Source organism: Excalfactoria chinensis, chromosome 2 (genome assembly GCF_039878825.1).
Source record: "Excalfactoria chinensis isolate bCotChi1 chromosome 2, bCotChi1.hap2, whole genome shotgun sequence".
Lineage (NCBI taxonomy): Eukaryota > Metazoa > Chordata > Aves > Galliformes > Phasianidae > Excalfactoria > Excalfactoria chinensis.
Window position 1 is genome coordinate 68,685,395 of NC_092826.1, and position 25,839 is coordinate 68,711,233.

A 25,839-nucleotide genomic window follows, 5' to 3' on the forward strand; every position below is an offset into this window, starting at 1 on the left:
CACTTCACTGTCCAGTCCTCTATTCCATACTTCCTCAGCTTTGTTATAAGGATGTCATGGGGGACCGTATCAAAAGCCTTACTGAAGTCAAGGTAGACTACATCTACCGCTCTCCCCCTGTCCACCCAGATAGTGACATCTTCATAAAAGGCCACCAGGTTGGTCGAGCACGACCTCTCCTTGGTGAACCCATGCTGAGTATTCCTGATAACCTCCTTTTCTCCCAGTTGTCTGGAGATGGCATCCAGCACAAGCTGTTCCATCACCTTCCCTGGGACAGAGGTGAGGCTGACTGGCCTATAATTACCTGGGTCTTCCTTCTTGCCCTTTTTGAAGACCTGAGTGACATTGGTCATCCTCCAGTCTTCAGGCATCTTCCCAGTTCTCCAAGACCTCTAAAAGATTACAGAGAGCAGCTACTAATAACTACTTTTCTTTCCTGCCTTGTTTCCCCATTACTTCTAAGCTTGTTTCCTTGTTCTTTCTTCAAGAGCATGCAATCTTGCAAAAGCATCAATCACATCTGAAATAAGTAAGTGTATGTCAGTTGTGGCCTCAGTCCAGGCTCCTATGCCTGTATTCCAATCTTAATTCCCATACAGTAGGAAAGAAAGGTTTCCCTTTATGTTAAATATTTGTCTCATTTTTATGGCTTAGGTGGTTTGTGAATTACAAGGATAAATGATAAGAATACAAGCTAAAGTTGACAGTAGAAATGCACTCTGGATCAAAATGAAGACTTTGGTATGTTTCCTCCTGAATGTTAGGAGCAAAGTCCCATCTAACTTCAGGATGAAGTCACAGCTATTGTGACAAGAGGACAGATATATATATGTATGTTTAAGGGATGATTAAGGCAGATGTCATAGAAAACTGGAAAGACAGCTATCTTTGGATGTCAGTTTGAATATTTGCATGACTTAAACATGTTTAAGAAATTCATTCTTCAGCTTCAACAAGAGGTCAAAAATGTCCTCGAATGACAAAAGAGATGACTACAACATGCATCACTGCAATCTTTTATTATATTGACAACATTCTCTGAAAGCATTGCAGTGTTGATGAACTGAAACAGAAACAAGTAAAGAAATGTTTTTGGATTGTTGATTCTCTTTATTTCCTTTTGTAATCATCATGCTCCTACTGCAGCCAACTCATATGAACTTTGAGTGCACTTATTTTGCTTTAAATGCCAGAAAATCTTCCAAGCTGTAGTTTGACTTTTTCCAAATCCCCATCAAATAGGTTGAGTTTAATGAGTTTTCTTCCAAGTTCATTTCAGACCTTCTACACACTACAAAATACTACTAGTAACACTACAATAGAGAGCTAGAAATTGAGTAGCTCAGGTATACTTTTTTGTTTCCCTAATCACAAATTCCAGAATTATTACTAGCAGACATTAGCTAGCCTCAGCCTCAGAGAGTGCAGCATATATCCATGTTTCCTTTACAGTGCTGGAGTCTTATTTTTATTCTATTATTATTATTATTATTATTATTATTATATTTCCTACAGGCTTTTCTGGTCTCCACTCTTGTGACAGAACTGAGAGTAAGAAATACTCATGGATCCTGTGTTACAGTATCTGAACTGACATGATTCTTCTGTTACTGTGCTGAAAAATGACATATACTTACTAATACAAACCTTCAGAGGTTTCAAAATCTTAACAGAGAAACCACCCCTTCACTCCATACTCAAAATGAACTTGCTTAAAAAATCACATTTAAGTCTTTCTTACTCTTGTGGGAGTTAATTGAACAATAAAGCTGCACTTCTGTTCTCCTATTAGACATATAGTTGTCTTTCACAAGACAGATGCCAAGGCCATGAAAAAGCTTCAGAGTGATGAATGAAACTAGGAAAAGGATGCTGTCATTCTTTCTGGCTGAAAAATAATATGTTTCTAGAATTAAAGTGATGCCATTGGAGAAATGCATTTTTGTCAGATAAATAAAAAAGCTCTCTCAGTTTTCCCTATTTTTATCTAATAGATGACAGTCATCACCATGAGGTAGAGAAGAAAGTAGTGTATAATTAAATGGTTTGAGTCTGGATAGTGTTCATTTGCCAAATATTCCCTTGTGATGTATCTTATCAAAGCAAATGAGTTTTAGAGTTGTCTACAATAAGATAAACTGATAGAAAATATAGTCTTGGAGTGCTATAGCCATGTGTTAATTCACCACCTTTAACAAAAGTACCATAGCAAATGTCTTAGAACGGAGACTAGCGCAGTGAAACTGTACCCAGTGCTTTATAGCTGCCTGCATGATGTCATATGGAATGGAATAACCTCATATCTAATTCAGTTCTGCTGTCTGTGCCATCATAGTGGTGCCTTTTCCCTGCCAAGCAGACCAGTCCAGGCTTGGGTGCTCTCCCACAACTCAGCAACAACCAAACATCAGTGTTAACAATGTCTTGGCTGAAACTGGGACAACAACCAACAGAACACTACTACTACCACTTTGCTGCATATTGTGCTTTTGGTTTAAATGTTCATTCTCCTTCTTTCACGCACCTATTAAATTCAAGGGCCTGAATTACAGTATAGGCCCATAAATGTTCTACTACCTAACACGGACACGGTGCTGAGATTCTTTAATGAGGAAAGAGTTAAACCACCATGTATTCTAGAATATATATTATCTTTCCTTTTATTAAAGTCCACAACTTGGATATCAGTTTCTTTAGTTGTGAGTGGTTGATTTTCAAAAAAAAAAAAAAAAAAAAAAAAAAAAAAAGGCTTGCATAATCAATTTTTTCTTATTAATTCAATGTTGTGAACTTGAGGGCAGACAAAATGCCACTTTTTCTTTTATTTGTTATTAATCATATTAAATGTAAAGTACTAGGCAACAACTGCCTTAAAACACAGGGTGACAAAGAAGGTAAAAAAACACCGGGTGACAAACAAAACAAAACACACAAAAAAGGACGAAAATTGTTTCTCAGTCTATTTGGAAGAAGACTTGCTTCAGGTAGAAAAAACTTGCAAGGAATTACCTCTTCAAATGCCTTCATTTCTCTGGTGGGCACACACAGTAGACGTAGAATAGTTTGTTATAATAACACAGGGAGCTTTGGTATGACTGACGAAGGCGTGATTATTGTTGGTTAATATTTTTACCACAATTTGAATTCTATCTTCAAGTTTAGTCTCTTCCTGTGATTTTGTTCCCTTAAGAATATGGTGGATCCTTCTCTTAGCTTTTCAGTTTTTTAGCTTGCATTATTTTCTCTTTGTGGTTGTTGTTGGTAAAAGGAGTATAAAAGAAGAGAGTGTAAAAGAAGTAGAAAGCAAAGAAATTTCTTGTCAACCAGGCAGTATGACAGTCAAAATCTCAATCTATCTATCTATTTATTTATTTATTTTCCCACAAGTACACTGGAAACAGTGATTAATCAATTGCAGTTAAGAACAAAACCAATAACCCTTACACTGTGTTTTTGCCTTTCTCTATTGACATCTTTGAGACTAAGCCCCCCAGGATCATTCTCATTTAAAAAAATAAAGCTTCTTTTCCTTAGTTCTTCTTCCATCTAGAAGCTTGTTTCTACAAGCTAGGAATTAGGGCTTGGATCTGAGACACAGTATATGTGACTTAGTTTCTGTCAAAGTCAAACAAAACATTCCTTTGGATTAATTGAAAAAACATCATATACCTCTTTATTTTATGACCAATATTCTGGATTTCTATTAAATCACTTAATTGGTTTTTACTTTCACTATGTTGACTCATGCTCATGTATTTCCCAATAATTAACTAAAAGTTAATATTATCTCAACATGACAGTCCTTTCAGAGAGCATAAAAAACTCTCTTAGACTTTACTGACCTTCAATCTACAGAACATGGTTTGGGCTCCAAAATCCCTTTGTCCTCTGCTCTCCTTTTTCTCTACCTGAAGAGTTAATATGTAGCCTCCAGGAAGTCATGAGTTCAGATACAGCCAGCCCTTGAAGCTATTTCCTGTACTAGACTCCTTACTTACATGTGGCTTTTGAGCTTTCTCCAGCCTACAGTGATGATTTCCAATCTTTTGACTTTTATTAATTCTTTATGTGGGCTTTACTTGTCCTGCAATGGATTCTAATTTTCTTCCGGGTTTCTTGTCTCACTTAGCAAAGCTTTTCAGCTGTGCATTATGGTTATGCTTGGGAGCTTGTATCTCATTTAGAAGTACTGCTTCCATCAATAACTGAAGGAACTTTACCTCTCATTCCAAGGTTAATCCAAGTAATTGCCATTTATTAATATATTTAAATATAACAATTGGAAATATCAATCAAAAGAACCCATGATTGTAACACCAAAACTCATAAACAAGTAAACTTTCACCAAGCCCCTCTTTTATGTTTATAACTGTAGGGCACAGACTGTTCTCTCCTTGAACTGACACAGGTGAATTCCTTTAAACAGTGCTCATTTCAAGTTTCCCATCCACAGGCTTCTGAATGCTTTCAAAGGAATGGCTTTTAAAGGTAATAGGGGTTCCACAGGCTGAACAATAGATCAAATCTGTTTTGACATGAGTGAAGGGATTATGGTCTCAGCAAGCTTTCCCTTCTCATTCACCAGCTTGACCCTTCCCAGCTGCAGGCTTCTATCTGACCTCTGATGACAAGGCTCACTGGACTGAGACGTGCATTGCCTGCTCTTATTTATCATCTGCACACTGATATCAATAATCATAATGTGGAGGAAAGCATAAAACCTACATTTGTTTTCAGCACCTTCTTTTTTCATTTAATGGGAATTAGCTTCACTACTTATCCGTAAAGGAAGGAAGGTGAGTTTACTCCCAGAAATAGTTCATACATTTCATTATCTAAATTAGGTTAAATTCACCATCTCAGATAAAGCACAAGTTATTGTTACAGGGATGTCACTACCCAAACAATATCTAAAAGGTTGGCCTTATCTGTCTGTAACAAAGAGCTTAATGGAAAAGGTTGTAGGCTACAGATGGATGAGGTAAAGGATTTTGCGACTTGGTTGGATGTCTTAAGAGGGAGACAGCAGGCATGAACAGATCCTCTTTGGAAATAACTACAATACTTCAACATTTGGCTCTGTCTTTGCCTATTAACATCTTATTCTCACTGTGTTTTCACTAAGATAAAATAACAAACAATAAATTAATGTAGAATATTCCCTCCACACAGACAAAGGCACTAGCAAATTTGTTATTAATATAGTCAAGCCTTCTGTGCAGCTGTAATCCTCACTAACTAGCAGATGGGGTTACTGCAAATCCCCTTTCCAACCCCACCTCACCCCACCTTTATTAGTATTTTTTTTAACCAGTTCTTAACAATACCATCCATATTAGTTAGTACATGAAATAATAACAGTAAAACAACAAAGCCTCAAGATCAATAGTCAGGAACGTTACTTAAGAGTCATAGGGGCAGCTAATGAGATTCAGGCCAAATAGAAGCCTTCTAGGTTCTGTTTCTTCCAGGAAGAAATGCTATACAATCCTCATTAGTGCTAAAGTTACACAGTATTTATTTTTGAGAGGAATAAAAGGACTAACTAGAGTTTTTGTCTTCTGCTCCTGCATTAAAGATTCTCATTTTTGCTGTAAGACCACCTTTGCGACACTTAGAGCAAATTGCTTCATGGTGTCATTTCTTACTGCTCATCCTTTCTGTCACATCTCTGAGAAAAGTTGTCTTAGCACTGTTTCTTAGCATCCACGTAGCAGCACATCCCTCATAGGAGAGTGGCAAGGAATCACTAGTCCTTTTGAATGGAAACTTGGCCACAGAGAAATGAGCCCTTCAGTCAAAGCTGACTTCCCTCACTAAGTCTTTCTGGACATCCATTACCCTCCTAGTCTTTAAGTTCAGAAGCATGGATTAGAACTGCCTAAAAATTCACAAATGGAAAAATGTAGATGCACTTCTACTTCCCAGTTCAAAAAGCAGTAAAATACCAACTTTGGCTATTTCCGCTAAGTGGAAAATCCACTGCTCATCACCTCTGATTGCTGGATTGTCACTCCAAACACCTTCAGAGAAAATATGAGTGGGTGATTTATGTCTTGTTCTTTCTCTTACTTTTCCAGAAAGAAAGAATAAAAACTCTTTATACTCAGGAATTTTTGATCACTGGACATGTATGAAGTTGCCAGTCCTTGAAAAAAAAGACTTGCATAAATTGCATTCACTGCTGTTAGCTTCTGATAGTACTTAAAATAGTCTAGGTATAACTAGACTATTGATGGAGTAAATTGATGGAGTAAAAGCTGGACATGAGAGAGCAGTGTGTGGTTGCAACCCAGAGAAATAGCATGCAAGGCTGCATCAAAAGAAGGAAAACCAGCAAGAAGAAAGCAATCTTCCTATGAACTAGAACCCCCAAGATTACACTTTTACCTCTAAGGGGACAAGATGGTTGAAATGGTTGTTTGCCAGCCCACTACTTATGGAATAGGAGAGAAATTAGCCTCAGCTGTTGAACCAGGTGTTCTGTCTTTCAACATGTTTTTCTGATTAAAGTCTTATGTGGGGGGTTTATGTAGAAAGAGGAAGTTAGGTAGTGTGAAATCATTCTATTATAGTGGTTTTAGGCAATTTTCTATGTTGTGCTGTTTCTGTTGGGTGCTTTCTATAAGAATAAAGAGAGAATACTTTTAGAACATATACTAGAGCAGCAGTGAAACTGGAAGCTCAGCAATCTGGCTTGTTGTCATTATTCTTGTTAGAATATTCTATCTGTAGGATACAAGCAGGTAAGTAAACTAACAATTAAACCTACTGCGTTTTTCCTTAGATGCTTATATTGGGATAAAGGTGTTCTTTTGTGAACTGAGGTAGCAGACTACTGCTCATATGCTATTCCTATTTGTGGCTTCTGGTAAATCATTTCTATAATGCTAAATAGTGAAAGACATGTGTGTTCTGTTAAGGTGTGATCCTATGACTAAATTCACCTCCTCTTTGACTCATATTTGATAAAATTTCTGAGCTTCAAACCATCCTTTCCCTGTCTGAAGCTTCATTTTGTAGGCAGAAGCTACTGTTTCTTCCTCTTCTTCTCATTCTAAACTGTAATTTGTTGATGCAATGATCATCAATAAACAATATTTTGGTGTTGTTGGAAAAAAAATGCAGCTAGTATTTATTAAAAATAGAATGTTATCTGTTTAATTAGGAAGCTAGCAAATGCTAGAAACTGATATGTTATCTAAGTTTGCTGCTGCAAAAACTGCTCTTTTGGTCCTGTTCCACATTTGTCCTAGCAACAGCTGTAAAAGCCACACTAGAGTAGTGTCCTGCAGCTTTCTTTTCTTGTGTGTTATTGGTGTATTAAGAAAATTTTAAGAAAATTTTTCCTTAGTTACGCTTTCTTTCCTGTCTTCATATCACTCTTGTTATATCTGGATAATTTAACTATATTTAAGCAACGGCTTCTCTATTTTGCTCTTACTTTCTCTTTTTCATTAGTTAAACAATGCACTGTGGTGGTCTTTGTATCACTTCACGTAGGTAGATTGCTTCCTACACACAGCTGTATCAACATTGATTTATTCCAATGATATTTATGTTATTTCATACAGCAAAATGGGAGTTCAGTTTTGGTTTATTGTATCTGTAAAACAGCTGTGAAATGTTACACACCTTAATTACTCCTGCAAACAAGTGAATCACTGTTTCTTCTAGACAACATGTAAGATCTATTGAGTGGGGTCCCATCTGGAGTACCGTGTGCAAACCTGGTGCCCTCATAACAAGAAGGATGTGAAGCTGTTGGAGCAGGTTCAGAGGAGGGCCACAGGGATTACTGGAAGGCTGTAATTACCACTTTTGTGAAGAAAATTCAGAGAACTGAGCTTGTTCAGTCTGGAGGAAAGACAGCCCCAAGGAGACCTCATTATAGCCTACCATTATTTAGCAGGAGCTTATAAATGGAAGAGAGATGGTCTTTTTACGTGATCTAACAATTATAAGACAAGGGGAGTGGTTTCAAACTGAGAGAGAAGATTTAGATCAGATGCTAGGAGGAAGGTTTTCCTCAGAAGTCAGTGAGGCAGGGGAACAGATTGCCCAGAGAAGATATAGATATTCCATATCCTAGAGGCGTTAGAGGCCAGGCTGGATGGGGCCCTGGGTAGTCTGATCTAGTGATTGGCAGCCTTGCCTGTAGCAGGGGGGTTGCATCTAGACAGTCTTCATGGTTCCTTCCAAACCAAGTGGTTCTATGATTCTCCACTGTCATCTCATCTTCTACTTCTTAAGAAGCAACTCACTTCCATGTTGCAGTCCCTGCTGAGCTTCCAGTACTCCAGCATGCAGCCTACTGTTTCTGCCAGTGTGCTTTGGAACACTCCATCTCCTGAAGGTCTTCTTGTTCTTGTTCTTCCTTTTGCTGTTTATGTTCAAGTTAGCTGATTCTGATTCTTAGTACTTTTTTTTTTTTTTTTTTTTTTTGTTGGTTGTGGCTCAGATATCTGCTGCTCTCTGGTGGCTTTTTAACACAATGGAGGAAAGTGTGAAGTTGTCATGCCTACTGTAATGACACTGCTGGAGGACAGTGGGAGAATGAGGACACTAAATTATCATGTTACCATATAGAGCAGCAAACAGGAATGTTTCCCAGGTGTATAGCAAACTGTTTACTGTCTGTGTGTTAAAGGACAGGGTTTCCACTCAGAACCTGTGAGATGAAATGCTGGGGAGTGCACATGAGATTTTACACTCACCCATGAAATGAGACCACTCATAGCAGGTGTGTGCAAGCAAGGGAACCTGTGCTCAGAGAGTGTCGGTACTCAGTCGCTCTCTTAGTTTCTTGTAGCATCAGAATAGTCTATTTATTGTGTTCAGCATACATGTTATATACCATTCACTTACAAGCAAGACATTCCTGTTCCTCAAACAGTTCCTCTAATCAGTTAATTGGTCCCAGTTTCTCCCAAACAACAGTGATAAAGGATGAAAGGTTTCTTAAGAGTAACAGGATTAACAATGCATATCAATGGAACCTCTTATCTACCCTTAGAAGCAGACACTGCTTGCTCTTGGTCTCACATTCTGGTCTTCCAGGGTTTTGCAGGGATAAGGTCTACCAAAGAATCTGATAAGCTCTTTGGTGATTTGCTCACAGTTACATCTACCCCCACAAGAGAGCACTTGTCACTTGCAAGCTACGCATGCTGTGTATGCAACACTGTGTGATGAGAATTCTTTGGGAATAGCTATAGGAAGGTTATCAGAAATGTGAACAGGTTCATGAAGTTTGTTGAATGTTTGGTGATCTGCTTTATCTGTTCTCATAATGATATGCATCACCTTGTATAGTTCTGTTAATTGTGTTATAAGCAAACTAATAAACCATTTAAAATTTATCTTGGTTTAAATTATAATAAATAGCATTTCTATATGACACCTTCTGATATGAATGATTCTGTTATTTTTGTCCTGTGATAATGATTTAACTATCAAAAAAATGTTAGGAAGGTGTCTGGGGAAGACGGTATTTAACACTGGCCTAATTCATGCCCATTGACATTTGTGTGAATGCTTGAATTCACTGATTCAGAGTTTTATCTATCAAGCACCCATTATCATGCACTAATTCTAACATCTAATTTTCAGAGACCAGATTTTTTTCAGAACTAAATCCTGCATACATTCAGGAGTGCAATATGCACTGCAATAGTATTATTTTTAAAAATATACTCATCTATAAGCATCAAATATGTGACTTCTTAAATCCTTCTGAACACTTAATCTAGTTTGCCAAGTAACTGGAATGGTGTATTCATCTAGCTGTTCTAGGATACTGAAGAGGCAGAGGGAAGCAAAGGTAAAATTGCAGCCTCACCATGCCCTGACCTGTCCTAAACAAAGATAAGCCTTATTCCTTAAAGAACTTTGCTGCTGTGTTTCTCATTCCCATTTTTCAAGATACAATTGAGCCGTTAATAGAAAGTCAAACAGAGATGATGCTTTCAATCCTGTGCATGAACCTGTGCATGCCATTTTCTTGCTGTAAGAAAGAGATATCACAGTGAGTAGTTGAAGATACCCAGTCTTGCTTGCTTTGCTCATTTACCTTTTCATTGGAAAATAAGAAGCACTGAATTACAATCTGAACTGACAAAGCTCAAACTCTTGATCACACTGTTGTTGAAACGTCATACTTTTCAACCTATATAAAGTTTAAGAAGTTTTATTTTACAGCTGTCAACAAGACTAAAAATCATAGCAAACACAGGAAATATTTTATATATTTATATATTTATAGTAGTGCACGTTAGTACAGCCAAATGATTAATGGATAAATGAGAAGATTAAATGAAGTCAATGGGAAAAAGAAAGGAAAGCCTGGGTCAATGCAAAGGTAAAAAAGTAAGTGGATGAAGCATTTAGGAAACAAATTGTCTGTGCTTTACAGGGGAAACGCATATTCACCTTAACTCTTATGACTTGTTTTTCTAGTTTTCATCTTTGTGTATTCTTCTCCTTTCTTCTCTTTGATCTTCTGCTCTCTTATAGCACCTTATAAGTAAATGATGAATGTTACAGCTGACGCTTAAAGAAAATATGTGAAAGACCCCAAGTGAATGATCCAATGAAAAAGGAAACACTGGTTGAGGCAGAAATGTGAATGTCATTTTAGTATTGCTGGTACTCTTTTATTGTTAACACAATAGTAGAGATAATCTCACAGACCTAGAAGTTAAGAAAGAACGTGTTTTAAAAGAATACATCAGTATTGCTCCTGTCTAAATGGGGATCAAACAATATTGCATTATCACTGCAACTGGGCTCCAAGAAATGACAGACAAACAAATAAACAAGAATCTGTGGATGTATCAGTTTGCAAGCAAAGCTGTCCAAAGCTTATCTTGAATATTTATGTCTGAAAAAGAGGAAGGATCTCCAGTGCAAGCTATCAAAAATCCTCAAAATTGCTTCCCTCTGAAATTAATCTGAGATAACCATTTTTCTTTTTAATACTTAAAAGTATCTTATTCATCAGATTCCATCTCTAAAATTCCCTCCTCTTTCTTCTCCTTTCATTAAAATGACTTTATGATTGCGAAGCTCCTTGTACTGGCAGATACTTCTTTAATAGGTTTCACTGGGCATGTCTTGCTGTGTCCTTTGTGGGACCTAGTTATCTGGTTACATTTCTAAAATTTATCTTTTAAAATGACAGGTTGCTAACCTACATTGATAAATCAGTGAAATGGTTTCTGTCTTGTTGCTATCAACATGCCCATCAAAACAGAATGATTCTTCCTGGAATTAAAACCTTCAGAGACAGTTCCTGTGGAGACTGGACCATTAAAACTCATTCTACCACTGGGAATGAAAAAGTATTTTCTTTCCATGCAATTAAATAGGAAAAAAAATAATAATAATAAAAAAAATCACACACACACACACACAAAAAAAAAAAAACCAACAAAAACAACACATAACAACAACAACAACAAAAAACAATCAGGAGAGTATTTTCAATAAAATACATTTTTTACTTTTGAGAATATCATTTTGCAAATATAGCTTCTGAGAGAGAAAAATGAGACTATATATGTATAGATACTATTTATTATTTAGTCTACTAATTGGTCTCTGTTAACAGCTATTTCACTACATCAGGCCATGTCTGGAAATGAGGAAATGTTTCAGAATGTTTGGAGACCACTGACTCTTATTCTTCTAGGAAAAGAAAAATTACAGTTAATTTTCTGAATTCCTTTCCCAGTGGTAGAGTCTCTAGACATTAATCTAAGGGTTAATATACTGAGTTGGTTTTCAATTTCACATTCTTGAAGAAGTATTTGTTTTTTAACTGGGAAGTGGCTAGTTTGTATTTTATTAAGTATTTCAGAACAGGCAAGAAAGCAATGTTTGTAGTGGCTGAGATAAGATGGTAGTCTACCTGATATATTTTATGTTTACAGGAACTTTTTTCTACAAAAATGCTCCTAATCATGCAAAAAATAAAATAAAAAAATCTGGATTTGTCTCTACCAGGTTGATTTATTTATACACCACTAAAGACAGAACAAAAACTCTTATGGCTTTATATATGTAGGAACACTGCTCATTTCAATCACCTTTAAAGAGCAATCTGTTATTCTTTCACTTGTATTGTAAAAACTACTGGCGTCAGGGATAAAAATACAATGTTTTATAGAGATTTATATCTGGAATATATAACTAATGTAAAATTCACATTCTAGAATCACATTTCATAATTTTTATCTGCATGCAATAGTCTGCATTTGTGTTGTTCAATATATCATAATTTTTGGTGTTGACAAAAACGAAGTTTAGAATTAAAGAGAATTTAACTGAGAGTTTTAGGCAGCTTACATACTTTTTTTCATTCCTTGTCCATTTTCTGCTACCATAAGAGTAGAGAAATTACTCCAAGGAAGGGTAAGCTCTTCGAACAAATGCATACAGCAGAAGTAAACACCACAGCACACATCAAGACATAAGATGTCTTCTTAAGGCAAGTTAACTAGCAGCGGCTTTCAGTGCGTCACTTATGAAACCCATGGTCATTCACTGGTTCTGAAAGAGGCTCAGCCTTCATGAATAGAGTAGAAGGTATATGGTACAAAGTCCTTATCAGGTATTTAGCACATTATCCTCATATTAAGAAATGCTGTAACCTTTCCCTTATTACCTCTTCACTAGCTTACAGTCAGATCTTACTACTGCTCTTTTAAGAGTGGAAATCATCAAACATACTAAAAATATATATATAAAGAAATAAATTTAATGAAGAGCTTGGATGGAAATGCACAAGTATAAAAGAAAACTAAGGCTACATATTCTATCCAAAATATAAATGGTTCTTAATTACTGTAAGAGTAATTGTCTCTTACTGCTGGAATTTATAGCAGTTCTTCTTTAGCATATTAGACATTAAGAAAATTTTATGAAGAAATAAGGGAAAAGTGTCTTTTTGGTTACAAGATATAGGATTGTTTTTTTCATTATAAACTGTAAAGTCTATGCTATTTTAAATAATATATTGTTTTTAATAAACTGTTTTGTTTCTACATCTGTAGTTCACTTGGAAAGACAAGAGCCATTGGAATGGTTTCAGGAATACTTTCCCAAGTAATTTTTGTGAGTACTGTTGTAAAACTTTTTTAGACTGTAACGTGGATCCTATCAAACACAGTATGGACAGATAAAAGATAAGGTAAAACTGCAGAAGACCTCTAACTTACCTATGAGTTCCTCACACAAAGCTACATGGGAAACTGTTGATCATAGCCTGAACCTCTGATTAACCACCTAAGGCAAGCAGTGAGTCAGCTGCAGCAGCACAGGTGAAGGTAATTCAGCTGTGCTACCAGAAGGGGTGGAGCTTTGCTCCATCTCTCCCAGATCTCATTTAAGGGCTGACTACCACTAAGGTAGGAGCTCTTTCTCTGGAGATCACTCCTGCATGGAGTTTACAGCAAGCCTTCAAAATCAGTGAGCATTTCCCATTTATAATTGATTATCTTTCTATCATGATAATCTTTCATACAAAACATCAGGTTCAAACTCTGTTTACCTGACAACTGTACAAAAGCTCAGTGGATTTTGAATGAAGTATCTCTGTTCAAATTATTTTGCTGTTAAATTCACTGTGCTCACAACAGAATAGGAGAGAATCTCTTTATAAAGACATTTAAATGGACACAGCCAGGACAAATGTCCTAAACTGACTGTAGTTATATCCCATACTGTATGATTTCTCTCTGCAAAAAAGGTCGGCTGATGTGGGGACTCTTATTTAGAAAGATACCAAGCTTCCTGAGAAACCATTGTATGTACTGATGCCTTACTTCCCAAGGAGTATCGGAACATAACTCGTTCATGGAAAGTAGAGTATTTTTTTTTTTTTTTTAATTTGCCCTTTATTTTTTTAGTTAAATGGCTCCTTCCTGTGTTTTTGTTTATTTTAATCATATTTTCTACTGCTGCCCTTTTGAGAAGAGGAAGACAGCAGTGAGGCAGTGCCTAGCTGCCTATTTCTTACTAAAGGTACACATACACTTCTGCATTAAAGAAGGTGTATGAAATAGAATTATTCTCTGTTATTGAAGAATACAATGTACAATTTCTAAACAAGTTTTATACAGTTTTCAGAATTCTAGAATAAAAGTAAGATTTGATACCCTTTCAAAATCCAAATACACCCAACGTCTATGAGCATAAAACGTTGTAGTTGATAATAAAGGAAATTTGTAAGAAAATACAGCTTCGGAAGCAGCAAGGTTTTTCTGTAGCAACATTTCAAATTAGAAACATTCACCTTTATTCCTCAAAGATTACTGACATTACCAAGTATTACATGCCCAAATAAATATTTGGCATTACCTCAATGTTTCTTTGTTAAGGCATCCTTTGTTAAAGGATGTTAATTTGGTGATCTGTCTTAAACATGATGACAAATTCTTGTGGAAAATGTATTCATGCTACATTAAATTAAAAACATGCTTTTTGAACAATAAACTCAGTAGCTCTCATTCTACTGAATATCTGGGCCTGTTCATATCTTAATGAAACAAGACAGTTGGCAAAATTTGGGATTTGGCAGTTTTTTCTTCACTCAGATTAACTACATTTGAGGTAACTTCTACTATAAAAAATAAAAAAATTAAAAAAAAATCAACTTTTACTAAATAACGATTGTGCTAATTATCTCCAAGGCAGAGAAGAACTGCTACTTTCTACCAATACAGAGTGTTGTTTAATGACAAGAAAATAAGATTAATTTCTTTAACTCCTAGATGATTAGATTTCTTCTTGGATACACTGGTTTTGCTTTTAAACTTGAGTTAAGATTCCAAATCTCTTCATTTAAAAGAAAAATGATCAATTCAAGCATTTCTGATGTGATAAGAAATTACCAAAAATTATTTATAAACAGTGGACAAGTGCATCTTTACAATATGGAAATCAGAAGGTTTCATTTTGCTACTTTGCTTTTGTTTTTCTTTTTTGTGTTTTTCATATTTTAATCATAATAAGAACTATGAATAACTTTCTGATCTGTGATCTTCTGGAGTCCTCTCCTTTATGCTCTTTCTGTATTTGCTTAAAATTTAGCATGGGATGTAGAAGGAAGATAATGTGCCCTCCCCCCCCCCTCCAAAAACAACAACAACAACAACAACAAAGTCATCCAGCAAAGAGCTTTCCTTTAAGACATGCCTATACTTTGAACAATGTTTCTGTATTACACAAATGATTTCATGTATCATCTGTTTGGCCCCACAGAGAAGCCTCATCATCTTTAAGATTTACCTGAAGAAGTTTCATGATGTTTAACCCAACAATCAATGTCCTCTGACAGTGAATAGGGGGAAAGGGCTACAAATGTTTTTTCTTTTACCTCATTTTGTTTCTTCAATGTTCACAAAGCCAGTTCTTTTCAATCCTACTTAACTTCAGCATGAGGAAGGAGCTCTTCAGTGACCTGTTTCCACCAGCGGGAAGAGAGGCTTACAGATTTAGCCTGGCTCCTAACATGGTCAACCTTTCAGAAGCAGTTATGGGAGTGGGTGGGAAGGAAGCACAAACCATTCAGTTTGACTGCAACTGAATTTTTCAGTGTACTACCTGCTACAAATGCAGCAGAATAAGTAGCGGAGTTGAAGGAATTAGTCTGCTTCAAAACTTAATGTAGCTTATATGACATGGCTCGAAATTAAATGGGTCTGTTTAAGGTCTTCAGAAAATCTCTTGCCAGAAGGAAAACAACTGCTGCTAGCAGAAATATGATTTTCATCAATTTCTTCTCTGTACCCTTACTGACTGCTGTTGACTGATAAATCTGATTCCATACACAAAATGCAGTGATACTGAAGCAGACATAGAAATGTATCTGAGGGCCTCAGCAGGAAGAGAAACAGTCCTTTCCCAGCCACATGTTACCAGAAGCTGTACCTAATTTGTTGATCACAGTCACTCTTGAAAGTAGGTTTTTGAATGCTACTTGGCTTTAATCAACTGCGCATAGCTTTCATTCCTATTTCTACATTCTAGGTACAGTATGATTAGTCTTTTTTTCCTCGTTAAACCCTAATCTTTAATTTCTGTTCATATAAAGAGAAAATATATTTAATTTTTATGGTGAATAATGAAATATTTAAACATGATTTATTATATAATTACCTATTCTCTCCCCTTTATGAAAGTAGTGGTAACAGAGAAACAAACAAAAAGATGTTTCAAACAGAAATATGAAGAATCTTTCACCTGGCGCACTTGTGTTCTTATAAGGACAAGTCAAAAGCTCTCCAATGTAGACTATTCAGTTTAAGCAGCATTCTAAATAAAAAGAGGAACTATAAACACTATCTGAAAATCTGTCATCTTTAGCAAGGCACAACTGAAGAAAGCAAATATCAATTCTATAGAAGACAGAAGATGAGCAAGATATTATAAGACACATTTAAGGCTCTAATCTCAATCCCAACATGATTCTAATGCAGATACTTCTATCCATTTTCCAGCACCTCTTATATCAGTGGTAGGATGCAGCATCATTTCTGTCAATCCTAAACCCACTCATTTGGAAGAGTCTTGTTTTGTTTTAGCTGAGTCAGTGTCTAATGCAACAAATAAATTATGAACAAAGTATGTGTGTGTCTGTGCCTGAGGAAAAAAAAAAAAAAAAAGAAAAACAAAACAAAACAAAACCAATTGGGTTAATAAATATGCATGACAGAAAGAAGAAAGGTTGATTACACTAGAGCAAATAATGTATTGAATTTTGGAAGTCCTTCATTATCTGGCATGCTGGCAGATGCACCAAATGTTTCTGATATTCCTAAAAGTAAATTAAGTGTTCTGGAGTGGTAAAAACTGCACAAATATTATACTTAACTACTCATACAAAATGAACATAATAATGTACCACTATCTGCTATCTCAAATAAGGAGACAGATGAAACAGTGAAAAGAAGAAATTTTGTTTCTTGTCTTAGTCACATTGATCTATCATGAAAGGAATAAAACTTTGAAAAGATGTTTGTTAAAAAACAACTATTGTGCACTTCTTTTGTAATAGGCAGAATAACCTTTACAACCTCCCATGATTCATTAGTGAATATGTCAAGAACCTGTAAATAGCACTTGAAGCTGGCTTTTTCATATCTTAATTAAACTAACAGCAAAAGTCTCATCTCTTGAGACATACACTGCTGTCCTGAATATTTTATGTAATAGTTTTTTCCTGAAGTTGTTTTAGCTTTAAACATGAAAACAAAGAAAAAGAGTAATGATGTTCTGTTTGAACTCAAAATTACCAGATTAAACATTTTTAATGTTACTAATTTGCTTGATCTGTTCCTAAGGATCAGGCCCTTGTGATTCTTAAAGAATATGGATTGTTTTATTGCATTAGAGATAAACAGTCTCATCTATAGTTGTTTAGTCACTCCAGTTATAAAGCAAAGAGAACTTTTGTCCTTCTTCTAAACAATGAAGAAACAAGTACACTTTGGTCTAAATTAAAATCTGTTTGCTGCTGAAGGCAGGCTTATTTGACTCTTAGCATTTTAACAAAAGTCCTTAGAAATCCTTATCCCTCCATGAGCTTGTAGGTGGTGAAACATCTTCAGACACTGCCATAAACAAAATTCCCTTTACAAAACTATTCCGTGGTTCAGAAATACATTCATCAAAGCTTAGCGAGCAGCAACAAGAGTTTCTATTACCTTCAGGTTCCATTCCTTGTTTTGATTGTATAAAGTAGTCAGGAGATATCTGAAGTAAAACATAATGAAGAAAAAGTCTACTTTTGCAATGCTTTCTTTCACACATGACACATTATGACAGTATCTTCTACTAGAAGGTACTTTTGGAACCAATTGGACTATTCCTCCAGCAACTTTAGTCAACTGCTACTTACTACCCATCCTCTGCAGTAACTCATACAGTTTTATAGTAAATCAAGTATATTCATCTTTGAATGACTTTCACTACTATTTCAAAATTTAGAGATGAGATACTATTAACTACTCTGTAAGTCACTAATAATTAAACTGATATCAGAACTTTGAAACATAGCTGAAAGTTTTGATTCACTTTTCCTTGGAAGAAAAAAAAGTTAGAATTGACACTAATTGATGCCTTGAAACTTGCAGTGGGAAAAAAATAATAAATAAAAAAATGCTGAGATAAAAACAACTGAGATAAGAAAAAGCCGAAAAAAAAACAATTATGAATGCACTATATGTAAAGAAAGCAGCCAAAGCAGCTCACTTCTGAAAGAGCCTAAACAACAACAGAAAAACAATAAACACCAAAAACCTTGGCACAATATCTGAAAAAATTTCCTATACAATGCAAATATCCTTTACACTTTTATGTTAATGTGTAATCAGTGAATACACCCATATTATAACTAGTAAATGATCAGAAGATATAGACTAAAAAAAGTTACTTTAGAGAAGAATGAATGGAACTAACCCTCATACTGGGCTCACTGAAAGCCTCCACAAGGAGCAGTCTCCAAAAAGAGAACCTTCCCTAGTGGTAGTCAGCTCTTAAATGGGGTCTTGGAGAGCTGGAGATGGGCCCCACTCCTGGTAGCACAGGAGAATTGCCTTCACCTGTGCTCTCAGGGCTGACTTATTGCTTGCCTCAGGTGGTTAATCAGAGGTTTAGGCTTCAGCAGTAAAAAAAAAGCTGGATTTGATAATTTATACTAGCACTTTATCATTTATATTCTGATTTTCAGTGACTTCAGTGAACTCTGTAATTTGCACATTTTACTTTTTCATGGGTATATTTTAAGAATCTTTTATAAATTTGACTTTGTTGCAGTTTTCATTGTCTTTAATTCATCAAACTTGTGTATTTCCTCCTTTCTTAGAAATAGTACTAATTGGAGCTATGTCTCTTTTTTTCCCTTTCTTATTACTGCTATAAATGACATGAAAATGCACCACAAATGAATGTGTTTATCTATATATAGAATGATAGATGCATACATTATTATCTCAGAAGCAGGAAATGTAATGCGTTCCCTGTGGTCTTTAGCTTTCTTGTGACAGCTGTTAAACAGTGGTGAGCTCTTGGAACAGCAGAAAAGCTTTGGATACTTTTGAAACTCTGGTTATCCCGCAGTAGGTAACCATTCATCCGTTACTGATGATACTGACCCCCTGCCTTGCAAAGATGAATCCTGTTGTTTTTTTGGGAGATGTTTAGGCTTCTCTTTAGCACCGAGCTATTGTCTCATGCTGTTTCTCATATTGCCTGGCTGATCTTGAGCCTGGGATAATTGGTAGAGAGATCACAGATTTGTAGAGGGAAATAAAACCTCTATCTTTATGGTCCTAGATAAGCATTATTTGATGGCAAAGGAGTTACTGAGCTGATGTACTACATGCTATACCTAAACAGATATTATCTATATTTTATCATTTTAGTAAAGCAAGGTGCAGAGCAGAGGAAGCAAAGAATGAGCTATAAAATATTTTATTTTTTTGCCTGATGAAAGCAGGATTATATCTGGCAATTACTATATTTTATCTCTTGACACCTATATCTATCAAGGACATGACAAGGTATAGGACAAGAATGCCAAAGAAACTGAAGCAAGTGAAGCGAACCTAATTAATAGGACATTAAATCTAAACTATGTCACTGACTCCTTGTACCCATCTCAAGATGATAACCAGTGATTACCACAGTCAGACTGTGTAATTTCTAGCCTATAGAACCTTTACAAATCTTCAGCACTATTTAGTACACAAAGTAATGTTAACCTGATATAGCAACCCCAGCTCTCATATTGTCTTCATGGGAGAGGTGTTCCAGTCCTTTGATCATCTTTAAAGCCTCTCCTGGATTCACTTCAAGAGTCATTTGACATTAGGAGAAACTTGTTCACCTTAGGGCAGGCAAGTACTTAAAGTGCTTGTCCAGAGAATTTGCACAGTTCTGGCAGAATAACTCTACTTGACCTCAAAGTTGACCTTGTTCTGAGTTAGACTGTGTGACTTCCTGAGATCTCGTCCAAGCTTGAATGATCCTGTGATTATACTAATAGTGGTATGCATTTGAAAACTCTATTGTGATAAATTTTGCTATCTGTGGTGATAGTTGTTATTGTTATTTACTGCATAACAGATTTGTAAAAGAAATGTCTCTCTTTTCATTTATTATGGGGTCCTTTTTGCTCTTCAATTCTCTCATATCTAGATTGTGTCCACTTAATGAGGATCATCTTCTACTTGAAGAATGCAACAGTATTAAACAATTAAAAAGAATAAAAGTCTTTCTATTAGGTAGAAGAAAACCCATCTCTCTACCCAAAACCTCCAAACCTGCCATCATTTTACATTTTCCCTTTCTGCTCCTTCCTTCTTCCTTCCCCAAGAGTCTCTCTCTTTCTCACTCATTTCTCTCTTTTTTAGGCCCCAAAGTAATTTTTGTCATTACAACAAATTGTTTGCTCTCTGCTACAGACCCTGCAAATAAATTCTTGTGCATTTGGACCTCTCTTAAAATACTTTGTGCAACAGTGTGGGAGGATGGTTGGACTAGATGATCTTGTAGGTCCTTGTAGGTCCTTTCCAACCTTGTGATTCTATGATTCCATGATTCTATGAGTGTGTACCTCTTGAGCAAGGTGTGAGCTAACTTCTCTGACAGCTTTGCTTTCATGTTCTAAACACGTAAAAAAAGACTGTATTGGGTCTGGCTGGTTAATTTTCTTCACAGTGTATCATATGGTTTTGAATTTGTGATCAGAACTGTGTTATGAACACAATTATGCTTGCATATCATTAAGGTCTTTCTAACTTTTCACATTGCCCTTCCAGGGAGCATAAGAAGTTGGGAGGGCACACAGCCAGGATAGTGGACTTTGAGCGACCCTGACTAATCTATAGATATCCCATTAAATTTGATGCAAGAAAAATGGGGAAAGGAGGAGAAAGGGAGGACGATCAGAGTGACAGCATTTGTTTTCCTATAAAACATTAGGAACCCTACTTTCCTGAAAGAGGTCAAAACAGTTGTTGGGAAGTAGTGAATGAATTCCTTATTTTTTCTTGACTTGTGCGCACAGTTTGTGCTTTACCTACTAAACTATCTTTATGTCAGTGCATAAGTTTTCTCAGTTCCACCTTTCCAATTCCTTCCCCCATCCCACTGTGTGGGAGTGAGCAGGAAGCTGTGTGGTAATTAGCTGCCAACCATTCGGCTGCGATACAACCATAACACTGATAAAAGTTTTAGGTGGTTATTATGTTTATTACACTTCAACATAAGTCCTGAAAAAATGCATTTAAAACCATAGACATCTTTATGAGAAATCAGAAGGAAATGAGGCACTGATACTTGCAGATACTAAATGTCATTTATCATGGCACTGGAAGACTTGACAGTAACTTAACACAGTGTTTGTGTTAACTATGCATAATACAGTCACAATAGTCAAAATTTTGCTAAAATTTTGACTGAAAAGACTCCTTTTTCAGGAAGTGTCAGCTCCAAAACAGTTACAACAGTTTTTCAGATTAAGTTTAGGGCTGCAACTGAGAAATTACTATATCTTTAAAAAGCTTTCAGAGAAGATTAAATTGGAAAAGAAACAATAATGAACAGACTCCCTCTAACCTAAAGAACACTTTTTCACCAGAGAAAAAGTTTATGTGTAGCTAATCTAAGAGGAAATGTTCCTATAAAACAAGGAAGTGGTTTGAGTACATAAAATACCAGTGATAATTTTTAAAAAGCAACTGAGTTGGAAGACAACTCCAGAAATAAGGTTATTGGATATGAATGTAAAACAATCCTAATATCGGTTATATAACACAACAGAAACTGTGTTTATGTCTGTCTTCTTACATGTATCGGAAATAATACTGGAGAAATGATGTGTGGGATCAATGCATCTACTTCCTTATATTGTATTTTGGATGTGACTTGGAACATTTAGTTGTTTAAAGAGTAACATCTTCATATAGTTCAAAATTTAAATAAACCATCCTTCATCATGTAGGTTAGATGAGTTTATTATAAGTTGGAGTCATTCAGTGAATAAGCGGTATAAATAGCAAATTCTAAGGAAAGAAATCTCTACAGAATTTTTCACAATGATTGGATTGAGAACTGCAAAAGAAAAGGAAAAGAAAACAATGAAATCTTCAGCTGTTGACATACATTATATGTATAAATATAATATGTTGCCATTCGCTATTTAAGAAAAATAATGAGAGATTGATTCAATATGTAAATGTGAGGTATGCATATATGCGTTTATTGTGAACAGACAATTCTGGCTTTGTTCAGAGGATGAGAAATCATTTTCCTTTCCAAGTACATTATATATTTTAATATATTTTTTGTAATTCTCAATAATTTTGTGCATATTCCAAAACCTCCTGCTGCTGCTCAAGATAAAGGTAAGCTCACAGCTTCCTTTTTCCTCAATTTAAATGAAACACAAAATAAAGCTGATCTCTTCTGGGAAGGGTGGACAGAAAACAAATCCCTCCTTCCTATTTAGCTGCCTTTTGTTGTAATTTGGCATTCTAATTCAAATGAATAGAATTTTTGTTTGTTTTCTTTAAGCCAAGAAAATATTTTTATGTGCATTTCTCAATGTGTAGGGTAGAATTCTGTCCTCCTTGATAACTATGTAGAACATGTATTCACTGTTTTTATTATGTTGCATTGTATTTTCTTCCATAAGCGCTACAGAAAGAACAGCCATGACTTGCAAGACCTTAGTATTTGTTGATATGTGCATTCAGGTGAGAGCCTACCTTCAATATTAGATATTCTTAGAAGTTTGAAATCTGACCAGTTTTAGAAAGTGTTTTCTTATGAGAACTGTATCAAAATCTTTAAAGCTCTTTCCCTGGGGTAGCATTCAAAGTCTTAATTTATTTCAAAAACTTATCTTTAGTTTCTGTTAGTTGCAACCAATTTACTGTGATAAAATGTATGAGTTGCATGTAATTTTCATAAATTAGTAACAGATGTTCTGCTAATAGATGCTTAATATTAGTGTCAAAGGATACCTAAGATGGTTGGTGATGGGGTACAAGATATGTTGAAGATTAGTTAAGAATATTCAGCTTTGCCAAAATGATGTACTTGAGTAGCTGAGGCATGGACTACATGAATAGATTCCAGATTATAAAGAGTTGAAGGAATTTACATTTCTTTTCAATTGCTTAAATTAAAAATGTAGTTTTCAGATATGAACAGGATGATGTGCTTTTTAGAATTTATAAAGTGAGCTGTAAGTAGGGCAGTGTATCAGGAATATGCAATGCCAACAGGTGAATCACAGTCTGCTGTCTGCTACAATTTAAAGAATACATCTAAAAGAAGCCTCATTATTTTTAACAGGTTATGGTTGAAATTGGACCTGAAAAAGACTAATGGTACTCCAGTAGAAATGGGACCTTACTGTTTTAATTTTGAGTAGCTGAGCACCTCTATCAGAAAACAAAATTAATCTGAATAAGTTTAAAAAAAAACCAAAAAACAAAAAAAGTATTACTAATAATACAAAACAGAACAAAAAACCATCTAGGAATGCACTTAGTTTAGTTTTGATGACAAGAAATTTTAAATGAAGACCATAATATTTAGGCTATAGGAAGTCAAAAAGGAAAGAATTTATGCCACCAGTCTGAATGAGTATATTTTCTTTCTGTAAGATTTTCCTCTAATCTCATTTAAACAGTAAGCAATGACGGAATGAAGAATATATTTATATATAGCATTATTTTTTTCTTTTCTTCCAAAGTAAGAATGTTAACAGTTTTTATTTTTCATGTCAGGCTATCTTTTTGTCCCTCCAAAGAGTAAAAAAGTGAAATAATTAGTCTCATCTTTCTGTAAAGTGACTGTACAAGCCTGACACATATTCACACTTAGGATATTGAAACTGCACAGAGGAAAGCAAAATATGATTTTTTTTTTTTTTTTTTCTCTTTCTTTAAGGGCACCCCTTTATGTCTTGTGGGTGATGTTTGTCCAGTTGTAGGATTCAACTCTGTGGGATTTATCTTCCTATATTGACTCTATTGTGGTCCCAGTAAAACCTCCTACAATTTCTTGGTAACTTGTTTATCTTCCTGGCTTAATTTTCTTCCCCAAGTGTATCTCAAGACCAGGCTCTTGATTGCAGCTACGTTTATCCTGCAGTAAATCAGAGATTTTTTCTATTAACATTAACAACAAATAAAAATTACTGAAAGGAGGACTTTGCATTGAGATTGAGTGGTTATACCTTCCATTATTCAGTGCCATCTCTAAGCAGTAGCAAGTATAATCCTACACTTTTTAATTGCAAACACAAATGAGTCTACCTATGTCATATTTTATTAGTGATCTGTTTGATTTTGTACTGGAAGCAAAGCAGTAACACGATATGATCACTTACAGTCAAGAGGAACTTCATTTGTCCCCCCCCACCTCTCAGCTAGTAAATTGAGAATAATAGCTGTTATCTTTGTTTGATTCATGACTATTGCCATTCACAAAACTTTAATGCATTTACAAGAGTTTCAGTTTGGTCTCTATGGGACCTTCCAGTCTTATTATAAGACACAGCATAAACACAATCAGGAAAATTGACATTTCTGCTAATTCTTGAATTAGGGTCTAGCTGTGGATAAAATAATCATTTTTGTGGACAGAGTGACTTTGTGGAGAAAGACAATGTTTCATGAAAGTATTTCCAGCTTTGCACTGTAAGGGTTTGATAATTGTTTTAACATATAGAGAGTCTGTGCTTTGGTAGCTCATAGCAGAACAGTTGTTTATACTTTTTTTTTTTTTTTTTTTTTTTTTTTTTTTCCCAAGGACAAAATTACACATAGGTAAAAACCTACATTTTGTGTGTGTGTGTATGTTGATTATTGTACTTCATTCTAATAGAGCATATTTTAATCAGAAAAACAAAATATTCAAACGTTATTTTCTTAGATAGTTTTCATGTAAAACAGAAACCTTTCCTAAGGTTCTTGTTTTTTTCCTTACACACAAAATTTTACAGTAGTGTAAGGTCTGAGATTTATCTGTCTTTTAAGTACTACTTACTACACTTCACTAAATGATTTGACATGAGTATAGATGCCTTTATTTTACCCTGAATAAATTTTACTGGGAAGCAGTAGCTGAATTGTTGTTTTGATGTATTCACCTTGTTAGAAGTTTTCTGTTGTTGACAATAACTACTTTCCCTGGTTACAAGACAGGCTTCCTTGAAAGCTAATAAATAAGAGCTAATCATAATAGGCTTAGTCTGACAGTTGTTGCCTTCTGAAAATTTTCTTCAGTACATTTTAATTACAAATTTAAGTTAACATTTATATGATTTACTGCAAAACTAAGTTATTGGTGGCTTGCATCAATTGAAGGAAAGTATATTCTGCAGACTGAATTCTGTTCTTCATTATTTATTGAGAATTGACATTGATAAGGAAGCTTGGATAAGCCTGATGTCTTGAATGAGAATTGCTGTCAGGCAAACTGTCCTCCCTCTTCAGGGTGAGCAAGATGCTACAGTATTATGACTCTGCTGACTGCTTTGAACAAGCTAGCACTAAACTTATCCAATGGATGATAGTAGCTGAAGCTTGGAGTGTTGAGACAGCAAGGAAAAAAACCTTTTCCATGCATGGCAGACTACATTTGACCCATTGTTTCAGAGTAAGCTTGGATCCAAGAGACAGGATGTCTCAGGAGCAGAAGCAAGAATCTACAGCAGCATGGAGAGTTGCTATATGCTTTATTTGACACACACACACATCAATTTAGACAACTATAGCAAGCAGAAACTCCCTAAGCAAATGAAATATGAACACT